The sequence below is a fragment of the Salminus brasiliensis genome, chromosome 2 (genome assembly GCF_030463535.1).
Source record: "Salminus brasiliensis chromosome 2, fSalBra1.hap2, whole genome shotgun sequence".
In the NCBI taxonomy this organism is placed as follows: domain Eukaryota; kingdom Metazoa; phylum Chordata; class Actinopteri; order Characiformes; family Bryconidae; genus Salminus; species Salminus brasiliensis.
Window position 1 is genome coordinate 26,070,717 of NC_132879.1, and position 12,916 is coordinate 26,083,632.

General features: G+C 39.3%; 1 protein-coding gene across 2 annotated transcripts in view; it reads left to right on the top strand.

Annotated features, from left to right (window-relative positions):
* Window positions 1-12,916, top strand: part of srpk2 (SRSF protein kinase 2) — a 59,831-nt gene that overhangs the window by 1,404 nt on the left and 45,511 nt on the right. The window lies entirely within an intron of this gene.

Consider the following 12,916-nt stretch of genomic DNA (forward strand, 5'->3'; position numbering starts at 1 on the left):
CGTCTTTCAGACGTTTCATAGGTTTCATATGTGTGAACAGATAGAATGGCCCTGGGGATGTGATGATAGACGTTTTCAACCCCAGATTGGATATTATGGGGACATTAAGGGATGCACCAATAGTGAAATTGTGATCTGATGCCGATACCCAACATTTCTTAAGATATTGACACACACACACACACACACACACACACACCCTTACATGTATAACATGTACATACGCATATATTATGATACATTCTGCATACACAGATGGCTGTGGGTTCAAAAGCTGTGTTCTCTTAGCTGACCTTGAGCAAGGCTCTTAACCCTCTCTACTCCATTGATGCTGTAGCATGGCTGATCCTGGCTTTCTATGAGACACAAAAAGAAAATAAGGGCACTTAACTTTATATTCAGCAAAATATTGCAAAATAATAGCCCTTGTTATTGTGTAAAACAATGGTGCAAATGAGCTATTAGCAATGCAAGAATAGATAGGATGTATCCAGACCGGACAGGCTCTCACTGCTTGGGAGGCCTGCACAGGATGTTTTGGAGGGATCCCCATCTGCCCAATGTAAATACATAAACAAATTGTTTATTTATTTATTGAAACTAACATTAAATAAACATTTCCTTTTTTAACTGGACTTTGCCAGTGGGAGAGTCTCTGAAGGTAAATCCCTGTTGTGATTGAATAGGATGGATTGCAATATTTCATCCTTTAATCAGCAACCAAGAGATCTCCACTTGTGAAATGTGTACAGAACTTTAATCTGTATATACCATAAAGTAGTGGAAATGGCTCTGCAGATGTGGTGTAGATTAGCAGTTCAGGCTTAAATTGATTGACCAGCCACTCTTTACTCCTCACTTTAGCATCTATAAACAACGTTATGGGACTGTAATAACTCAAAACCTGTTAGGGGCCCCCTGGTGGCCACAGGTCCCATAGCGCCCTATTATGTTGCTTATTATGTAGGGCCGGCTCTGCACCCAGATGCCTAATTCTGGCACTATTTTCCGGCAGGAAGGGCTAATCAGCAACACAGTTATATAAACAGGACTAGTTTTTTTATTAAACATGCAGGTGATTATGCAGTTACCCACCTCCCATCATTACCCACCTTTAAGTCAAGACATTTTCTTTAAGAATATATTTTTGTTAACTTTATCAGTCAGATGGCATTTTGAGATGATAGGCTGGTAAAGTGGGAATGTGCTGCAATGCTCATTGCAGTTGAAAGTGAGGTGTTCATGGTAGGTGTTTGGGGTGTTCATGGTAAATACCATGTTCAGATACAGTCCACTCAAACTATAATGGACTTTACAGAACTACAGGCAAGGGGAATAGAGGCTTCACCTAAAATCCCCTTACCTATATGCCAAAAACACAACCTCCACATCCTGCAGGGACACATCGTTGCTTGTAGATTATTGCTTCTTTGTGTTATGGCTGCACCTAAGGTCCATCTCACCAGGATCATGTCTCTCTAAACGTCCAAAGAAGATTGCAGTGTGTCTGTGCCTCTGATCATCTGGAGTCCATCTAAAAACAAGGTTGCTTTTAGGAATAAAAGAGTCCTAGTGTGGACTTCCAGTAAGTTTTGCCCAGGATAACGACCTTATTTCTTCTGGTGGGAAGCCAGTGCTCCGGGAAGTGGGATTTTCTAACATGCCTCTTATCCAAAGCAAGCTCTCGGATGCTGAAATAAAATGTCAGTGGAATGTTATCACACACTGAGATGTCTAGTGCTGTAGCGAAACCCCAGAATGGCTTGAGAGTATAGCGATTATGAGGTCTCATGAATGTACAGTTCAGAGATCGTGAGTGTGTGAACAGTCCCTTTGAGGAATTGAGCAGCCGTGTAAAACAGGCATTTACTTATTAGCAAAGGGGTTCTCAGCTGAGTTCTGTATGTCCTCAATTTTGCAAGGACTGTAGGTTTCTACCTTGTGTTTGCCTAACATGCAACAATCATTTGATCTTAAGTCCACTTCCTGCCTCCCATTGACTACAAGCATGCCTCTGTCCCTCTTGACCTTGTATTTTCTGACATATGAATGGTCCACTCCCTGCTTGACAACGTGGTTCCTCAAAACTCACAGCCACAACAAAGCGTGAATGAGAAGAATAGAGAAACCATTTCAGTTCAATGCAACGCACACACACACACAGACACATACGAGCCTGCAAAGGGCAGCTGTAGTGGGTGTGGTACAGTTGTCAAAAGACAGAGAGATTGTATGGTTTTAACTGAGGGAAAGACACAGAACACACCTAGGTCTGATATTAACCCCTATATAACCACCATGAAAAGAGGTGGGCAGTATAACAATATTTTATTGTTATTGTGTAACATTTTAATGCGCTTTTCTGAGTATCATGGATATCGCCTGTACTTACACTGTTAGAACACTGACCAACTCCATGTTTCATTACAGAGAGGAAAAGTAGTCATTTTGAAAAGAGCAGTTTTCAAATTTCCAAATACTGTGATTCATGTCATATATCATAAAAATGTCTTTAAAAGTGCATTAGTCAAGATTTAAGAAACTCTACATTCAGCGGCTTGGAACACAACACTGACACATTTTTTTACTCGTTGGATTGACCTTCCAAATCTCTGAAAATCCTCTAGAAAAAATCTAAAATTGCCTGTAAAATCTCTGTCAGAGAGAGTTATCGTCTGATCATGCTCAGACTAAAAAGATTTTTCTTGATATAGCAGTGGCTTTTGGCCATAGCGGCCATCAAACTCCTGTGTTTTGGGGGGTGTGGTGGCGTTAGCACTTTACCCCGATGTGAAGTGCTTCCCACTATAAATTGTAGCGTCTTAATAGTGAAATTATGAACATATGAAAACAGACACAGAATGTGGCTCATAACAGTTTGCTGCTGTAAAAATAGTTATTCGTTGGGTATTCACTGTCAGATCATGCTTTTTTTGCCCACAGCACATGTACCTGGCGATGCAGAGCACTTACTGGATTATGCCATATTATTCTTTGTGGGAACATATCTGAATTTTACAGTGTTCAGTGGCTCATAACTATCACTTGCTTATATCAATTGGTCCATATTCACCTGATGTCTACAATAAATCAATATAGTAAACATTGTGGATTCTTGGAGATTGTGGTGCCGTACTCATTAGTGCCCTAAAATGTGAATAGGTAGTCATTTCCGTCATAGCCCAGGCACCTAATCCACATGTGCTGATGCATTGCTATGTTCTACACATTTCACAGTTTATTTAAAAGACTAAAAAAGGGAGGGGAAATCTATTAATGCAACTTTAAGTATTGTGATTTAATATTGTTCCCATATTGCCTATCTCTAATTACAACCAGACATTGTGTTGGTGGGTCCACACAACTATTGCTCTATATTGCAGTGAGTTCCGTAGAGCAGCATGTGACAGCATTGAATGCGTGTATCTGATCCTCTGCTATTTAGTTCATGCCATCAGATTTCCTGCCTGAACTGTATTGACTGTGTGTGAGTGCTGGTGTGAAGCTCTGCTCTGACTGGAGGGAGTGTTCTTCATGCTCATTTTATTTTTATGCATCTGTTTGTGTGTGCGTGCTCATATGCAGTCTCTCTCTCTTTCTCTGTCTCACACACACACACACAGAGCTGAGTGACTGATAAGATGAGACCAAAGGCAGCGGCCTCTCTGTGAGCCTGCATGCTGATCTCTTTTCTCTTTAAGTCTAGCTTGCATTGCAGTACAGCATTAAGCTGCCATGCTTGCAGGTGTAATGAATGTGTGTGTCTGTGTATACCCCACATACACAGAGTCCTGTGATTATCCCCTGTGTAATATCTGCCTGTTTGACTGATAGGCGCACATCAGAGTGTAAACTGTATTGATTTTTGTCTTGCGTTTCTCTAGCTGGGAGTTACGGATGGTGACACAGCACATAGGGGAGGGGGAATTTGTTTAACAGCACTAGCTAGAAACGGACAGAGAATGGGGGAATGGTTGGAACTACAGCTTACTGTGTTAAAGATGTGCTTAGACTTACATGATAACCATCAAGCTGTGTAACACAGTGAGAACAATCGGAAAGCGTTCGATCTCCAACAGCTGATTAATTGACTTTCTATATGGTTGTAGTCTGATCTGTGTGAGATTAATTGTGTGCATCACTCACTAATAACCAACAGAGCATGGACTTGGCTGATGTGGGTATGGAATTTAGGTCAGTGTGATGCAGTGCAGCGTGGAAGGCCAAGAATAGATACTATATGGGCTGCATTTGTATATTGTGATTCATGACAAATGCTTAGCACAGAGCTATTAGATTTACCTTTCAGCTTTTTCTAGTGATATACTAACACAAAGAGCTCTCTATTTTAATATTTAAATAATTTGATAATTTGAATTTGATCTGCTGTGCTGCAGTTTATAATGCAGTGTATAGTGGCATTATTGTATAAGATGCAGTTCAGTATTCAAAGCCTGTTATTTATTATTTGTATTTATAAATATGTCTTCTATTTATGTAAACACACATCATATCTGCTATCAATGGAGACCTATTTAAAAAATCCAATTCATTACACATACTGATACCCTCATTGGTTTGTGTGTACATTGGATTGCTTGTAGCTTTTTACTGATATAGATCCAGAACTGCTGTATGAACAGAAGTGCTTCACTATTTCCTGTTTTAATTAAATAGCAACCCAAGTCGCTCTACAGTAAACACAAATCTATGTGCAAAAAGACTGCACTCAATCCATTTCATTAAATGTCTTGAAGCGGAGAGATTCTGTTCTGTACAAGGTCTGTTGAGGCATCCAGACCTCATGCCATCACCTGCAGAAAAACCTACAGTGTGAGTTTCTGATATATGGAGCTGCATCCAGTACAACACTAAATGGAGGTCATTGTCATTATAGTCCTTGTAGATATCTCCCACTTGGCATCTCCTCGAAGCACGTCTGTTTAGCTAAACGTTTGTTTACTGTAAATCGCTGTCTGCAAGGAACTGTCAGCTGTTAGCCTGGTTTTCCTGGCTTTTCCACCCGCTCTCTTTAGGCATCTTACTAAGATTAGGCCAAACAGTTGGGTGGCACCCATGCCAGTCAGGGTGCCAGTGACAACAGCAGCAGAAGGGAAGTCCAATAAATGCCGAAACAAATCCATAGATAGCTCCTCAGGAAACTGCAGTGCTAATGAGGCCCTAAAAACACCATGAATCCAGCAAATGTTTACATTAGTAATCGTAATTGATTTATTCACTGTACTTATTCTGTTCTTTTTTTAATAAAATGTAATAAAATGTGTTTTAGTTTAGATCCATTGTTTGCATTTGATTAGGGATTAATTAGTATACAAAATGCTTGTTTGTCTGCAAAGTCTGGTCGAGGCGCAGTAACTTTTCCTTACTTCTAAACGTTTTGACCGACATAGATGATCACAATAAGGCACATCTACATTTACTCATAATATTATACAGCAATATCATAGCATGGTTTCCTTCCCCCTGCTAGCCCTCCACATCCCCTGTTCCCCCATCACTGGGCAAAAACACCAGTCATTAGCTAAATTCGCTGCTGCTCGTACGTGACCGAATACATACAGCCCAACTAGCGTCCGGCTGCAATTTTGTATGATCTTAACTACATTTTGGATTGAAACACATGGTTTCACCATCCACTGAAATCCTGATGGGTAAAATTCTGTTCCACCCACAATGAATTTCCCGCTCAGCCAGCCTGTTTCACTTGGAAATACGCTACATTAAGGAGAAATAAAAATATTTCAAATCGATATTTGATTATGTATTTATTAAAGTCCATGTGCTCTGGGCTAAAATGCCTGAATTTAATTTTACTGTATTTTTAGCCCTTACAGAATTAAGTTGTATAATTCTCCATAATGCTTATCTAGGTTAGGGTTCGTTAAAATTTCTAATTATATGTACATGAAAAAAAAAAGTATATTAGCCCACCAAAATATATCGCTGTGTGGCAAAAGCAAACAGATGCCTTATCCGTATATTAAATTTGATAATAAAAAACACAATAATGCAGGATGCAAATAACTTGGTAACAATGTAATAACAGAAAAGAACAAACATACAGATAAAAGTTATTGCAAAAACAGAGTGCCAAATTGTTCATAATGAAAAACACAGCACAAACACTTTCCATACAAAAAACAATGTTTATTTTTACTGTGGCAGCGCAGATCAAACAAGGTCTAAAAAAAGGACACACTTATTGGACTGAAGGAAAGTACAGTTGATTTATTCTGCGCCCACATTCTGTCTCTGTGTTGGAGCGGACCGAAGAACTTCATCTACATCACACACAGCATCTAAGCTTACCAGGCAGTGTGTGGCAGACCAGTGTCTTTCACCTGAACCTTTCAGCTCTGCAGAAAAAGATTGTGTTAGGCTTTTCCAAAAGGTTCAGATATTTCTGTACCTACCTGCATCAGTTCAGTGAGATATATAGAACAGACATACAGTGAGAATCTACAGTGTAAACTACCTATAAGGCTGTACCTTCTGCCTGGACCCCTGTATTTGTAGGCCATACAAAGATCACTGCATGTACGCTACAAAGTTTGTTTGTGGACACCTGTTCTAATAAATAAATTCAGCGATTTTAAGTTGCACCCATTGCTGACACAGATGGGCAAATGCGCACACACACAGCTTGTCTTGTCCCTTTAGAGACGTATTAGATATTAGCCAATAGATTAAGAATCTCAGGAGCAGACAAACATGAAACTCTTGACACAATGCCTGATTCTGGTATAAAGCCCCCCCTAACATTGAGCTGTGGTCAATTGAACTGTGTTCTCTGGAATGATGGTTGGTGCTTCATCCAATATGGGATGAGTTCGGGAGTTGGAGATAAGGTGGGGTGGTCATCATCCAACATCCTGACCCTACTAATGCTCTTGTCGCTGAGCTCAATCAAATCCTTACAGCAAGCACAGTAGAAACCCCTCCCTGGACAGTAGAGACAGTTAACCTAACAAAAGTTTTTTTTAATACTATTGATTTCAGAAAACATGATGAATAAGCAGGTCTCCCAATACCTTTCTCCATATAGTGTATGTCATGTAATACTTTGGCTTGCTCACCTTCTCTCTTCTGGTTCTTTTTAAAGTCTTTTTTAATGGTTTTTGAACTGCATTGCCCATTTCTCATTGATTGATTGCTCCCTCAGAATTAAACAATTCAGCTTTTTAGGCTGCAACAAATGTCTGTTCCCATAACTGATTCATTGATGGTTTTTGATTATATGCAATAGTCACATAGCAGGATGGGCAATGTCACGTACGACAAAACTAAATCAGACATGTCATGCTTCTTTACAATTTGCACGGTTCTCATTTTCCATGACATACTTACCATAATCATATCTGCCCAATATCAGTAATATCACTTTCATTTTCAAGAAATTTCTTTTTCTGAACCAAAATACATAGCTAGCTTAGCTTAGCGTCAGCTCTCCCTCCTCCCATCGAACCAATTGATAAACCAATTACTTAAATATTAAAATAAATATTTAAGCTAAAGAACAACTAACTTGATAGAAGGATTTAACTGCGTTCCCAGTCGGTTTTTATGTTGTTAAGCTTTGTTATGCTTGCTTAAAGTTTGTTCACAGAGTTTACTTTGAGCTTTCAGACATGTTGTTTTTGAAAGACTGAAAGAACTTTAGTTTGGACAGGTTGACTTTACCCATAGACTGACTTCATCAAATAATGTGGCGCAAGGAAGGTGGGGTTGCTGTGTCGCTTTCCATTTATTGCTGGGAATCTGTTCCTAACTGTAATAGCTGTAAAAGCTGTAGCCTATTACAAAGGCGCTCCCAGCAACTTTTAAAAACAGGCAGAGAGGACGCCAGCCTCTCGGCTAAGCAGTGAGAGCCTGTAGAGAGGACGCTAATGTCCCAGGCACAGAGCGAGAACCACCACTGAGACTCTGGTTTAGAGTGTTTTGGGTATGGTTAATGCACTTATGTATAACTAACACACGTCTAGGTTGACTTGCATCACTTTCTGTGTCTGTGTCTCTGAGCTCCACAGTGCTCCTGTCATGTGAATCAAAATATCAGAATCTCAGATATTTCAGTATTGAGTGTGTCCAAACACAGCTTTCATTACTAATCGGTAATGAGGTTAGAAGGAGACTCGCTTTTAGTGTCTCAAAAAAATCTGCTGGAAGATTTTTCTACACTCTCTGAAGTTCAGTTAGTCCAAGTAATCCTAAACACATTTAATAATGTTGAGGTCTAAACTCTGCAATGGTCATTCCTGGGTTCTGAGAAAACCTAAATTTGTTTAATTTGTATTTTCTATTTTACTTCCTTTTCTCGGCACAGACCCACAGTGTTGAGACGTTCTCTCACAGTGGAAGGATGGAAACAAACACCTGAGGGTTTTTTGAGGTCTGAAGTGAGAGTGGAGGTGACATTGAAGTGCTTTTTAAATGTGTAAAACCCCTATTTGCACTTATTTCCCTCTAACTTCCTCCTTCCTCAAACAAACGCAGTTTCTTATATTTAATCTCTATACAAATATCTCCTGAAAATCATACGTCGTACTTAATATTTACAGTACAGATTATACTGTGTATATACTCATTATGTACTGTACTTAATTAGTTTTATATCAGGAGTAGTTTTTAATACCTTTTAATTCAACTGATTTATGGAAGAGTGGATCTGTAGCAGCTGTTTTAGCCCCTAATCAGCTACTTTAATTCATACTTTCACATTTAATAAAACGGATAATAACACAGAGACACATACTCATATGTTTTTTACTATGTAATGGCATGCAAGAATAGAGAGAGAGATGACTATTGCCCATTGCTGCCACCTGTTGGACAGGAATGCATGCTCTCTCTCTCTTTCTCTCTCTCTCTTTCTCTCTCCCTCCCTTTCTCTCTCTTTTCCTCTCTGTTATCTGTGCTGAGGGAATTTGTGTGATATTTGGGGAAGGTCCTGAAGTGGTGTGGGCCTGAGGACTGAGTTTCAGAGAGAGAACAGGCTGTGTGTTCTACAAGCACAGTAAGCAGCGTGACCACAGTCTCAGATCATATCTGTCTTTGTCTCTGCTTTAACACGTAATGTGCTCTTTAAGATCAGGGAAAGAGGCATAAAGATGCAGAGTAATATGAAGCATAAAAAGGAAAATGGTAAATTGAGACAGCTATTAACTGCTAACTTGCCTTTCATGAGAAAAACCTGTTCATCTAAAGTCACTTGACCAAGGGGTAAGACTAATTTGAGTTGATTTATAGATCTCTGAGGTGATGTGATGTGGCGGTTTAGGTTACAGAACCAGAAATATGACCAGATTAAATAGACAGTAATGACAGAAGGTCTACTAACTTACCACGGTGGAGTGTAACCACTTTACCGCTGTTTGGGTGAATGTAGTAGTATATATTAAAAAATCTGCCAAAATCAATTGACTTTTTTTGTGTGTATTGTGTTGAACAGTACACGGTCTTACTGTGTGGTATGGTGTTAGCTGTGGAGTTTTTCTGTGCGTGGAGGTAGAGTGTTTCAGTAGTTTAAGTATGATAGCCTAAGCTATGATTGTTAGTACTAAGAAAGGGCTATAGGAGTTTTTCCACCATAGAGAAGAATCATCTAACCAGGCAGAGAACCATTGGAGCATCCTGAAGGTTCTTTGAGATGTCATTGTTAGAACCATTACGTAAACCATTCCTACAAAAAACCCTCAAACAACTTGATTTTTTAAGCATGTACTCTTTGATGTTTATATTTTCACTTGAGTGTAATTACAATGGTTTAATAAAGAAAAAAACATCCAATGAATGTCAGTCTTGCAGACTGATACACTTTGTTGATGACAGCGATCAACAGAGAATGTCCAAACTGGTTTGTGCAAACACAAAGGCTAGGATAACTCACTTAACTACTCTGTACAGTTGTACAGTGGTGAGCAGAAAATATTCTCATAATGAACAGCATATTGAGGTGGATGGTCTACAGCAACAAAAAACACACTAGGTTCCACTTCTGTCAGCTAAGAACAGAAAGCTGAGGCTGCAATGGACACAGGCTCACCCCCCAAACCCCTACTGAATCATTTAAGAACTGGAAGGTTTGGCTGAGGGACACAGATGGTATTGTCAAAATTTGGCACCAACAACATAAATTTGCGGATTCAGCATGCCTTGTGTCAGCAGTCCAGGCTGGTGGAGGTGGTGTAATGGTGCAAAGGTTTTCTTGGCACACTAAGGGGCCCATTAATACCAATCAGTCATCATTTGAATGCCACAGACTATTTGAGGATTGTTGATGACCATGCCATAATGTACCCTTTAGCTTCAAATGGCTACTTAAAGCATGATAATGCAGGAAATCTCAAAGTAAAAGTCATCTCAGACTGATTTTCTGAACATAACAAAAGCTTTTTTTTTTTCATAACAAAGAGAGGCCCTACGAAGTATTAGTATAGTTTGGATACACATTATGTAACATGACTGTAGGTGATTTAAGAATTAAAGGGTTGTCTTTATAGGTCATGTCAGGCAATGAGTAGGTTGTGAATGCTCACTAATAATGATCAAAGCCTGGCACTGTCTGCAGCAGAGCTGGAGGCTTCATCTTGTGCTTTTTGTTTTGAGATCTCTTGACTATACTGATTCGATGCCTGACACTACTGCCAAAAGAGGTCACCATCAGATCTGACCTTTTGAAACCCTCCAAGCGTGTGCCAAATTAAACCTTTTCTGAGACCAGTCGAGAAAGTGAAGAAAGAGAATGTCTTGTTCTCAGTGAAGCAAATCAAAGCAGGTAGCTGCTGTTTTAGAAATGCTGCTGTAGTCATTAATAATATAATACTGTAGCACTATTTAACAAACTCAAGAGCCATGGACTTGTTATGGCTGATTCTTCAATTTCTGTAGATGTGGGTGGAACAGACTAAACCTATTACAAATGCTGTTCCTTAAGTAAAATAATGACTGTAGTGAAAATATAACAAATATATTTCCCAAAAACCTGAATAAGTCTTTTTCGCAGTAACACATGTTTTAACCACAGGAACACAAACATTTGTATGCCAGTGTAAATAGCAACTAAAATTAGTGAGTAAACAAGGTTAATGATTTACTCAGTCCACCATTCAAAACAAACTTTAAATGAAGAAAAATAAAGACTACTGGGCTAACTGGTAAATATAGTGAATCATACCAGACTTTTCACAATACATGATATGTAGCACCATCCATATATTTAAATAAAAAGAAAAAATGCACTTGTGCAAGATTTTAAAACCGATGTCTAAAACTCTTAGTACTGTTATTTATTAGTAAATCCTATTAAACAGGACTCTTTATGCACCTATAAAAATGCACCTGTAATAAAACATGCAGTTGAGAAGTCCTGAGAATATTCGTAATACTCACAGAAAGCATAGTTTATCACGATAAGAACCTTCATCACAACCACAATAACATATTGTCATATTTCCCGCCTCTAGATTGTACTATTGTGTATAATGTACTAATGAGACTCGAGCTGGGAGGCAGTGTGTGGTGCATGATCTTACTGTGTTGGAGCTGGGTGTTGATTGAAACTGCTATTCAAACAATGCAACTGCATCAGATATCATAGTAACCACAAAGACTGTTCTCTTCTATGCCTCTAACATAATATTTCAGTGCAGGGCCTGCTCTCCTCAGTGCAGGGCTACACCCATACTTTCCTCACAGAAATTTTTGAATAGGAGTGAAGCAGTATTGTCATCTGAAAACACACAGGAACATACAAATTCATTAAATTTCTAATCATTGACTTATTAACGGTAACTAGTAACTAGTTACTACCCACAGCTGGATTTCTGTTAGGCCCGTTAAGTGTATCATCACTGAGTGAATCAGCTAGTCAGTAGGAGAACTCGCCACATGTGCTTTTCAGTTTGTAGTCTGTTTGGGTTGCAGTATTGTTTCCTGAATGCTTTGGTGAATACAGTGCTTTGTTCACTGCAGACTGGAAGGAAGTGCAGTGCCCAGTCAGGCCAGCAGAGAGCACACTCTGGGTGTTTGTGTAAGTCGAGTGTTGAGAGACTCAGGACTTGTGGATTGTGTTATTCTTTATTTATTAATTGAGTCTTTTTTTAGAACATGTACCATCTTAAAACTCCTGACAGAGGAGGCGAAACCAAAACAGCACCATTAGATGATTAGATCCCTTCTACAGCTGTTTTATTTACAATGTGTATATCATTGCTGTCATGCTAAAACCTTGCATCTCCGTTTTATGTTGATTTTCACTTTTGGACATGATATGAATCTGGCAGATGTTGTGATAAATAAACCAACAGTAACAGGGAGAAAAGGGTTTTTCATCCTCCAAAAAAAATTACCATTTTGGATGTACAAGGTTTTTGCGTGACAGCGACGATATGCTTGCAGTGACCTTGTCATGACCTGAGCTTGAATGCATATTTGTTTGTTTTCTTGCATGTTGGTATGTGTTTAGTGTTGCCCGGTCCTTAGAAGCTGCAAAAAGCTGCATGAAAGTGAAAGTAGAGAGCCAGCGAGAGCTGCTGCTGCTGTCTTTTTGTGTGAAAGGCTGTAGAAAGGTGAAGAGCACTAGAGAGTAGAGGCGTGATGATGAGAGAGGCCTAGATGCAGCGGCTGTAATTGGTTAGAGATTGATGGTCTTCATGGATGCAGGTGTGTATGTGTGTGTGTGTTTTAGAGAGAGAGAGAGAGAGAGAGAGAATTGATGGTATTGACTGCTGTAGATGACTCAGCCCTGTTTAGGTGGAACACAAAGAAGCAGCTGGCTGACCAGGTCAAAGATCAGACCAACACACACCCAAACCCACACAAACACACTCACACACACATACACACTTTCACCTATCAATTATTGTAGACCACTCATCACTTAACTAATGAAGGCACT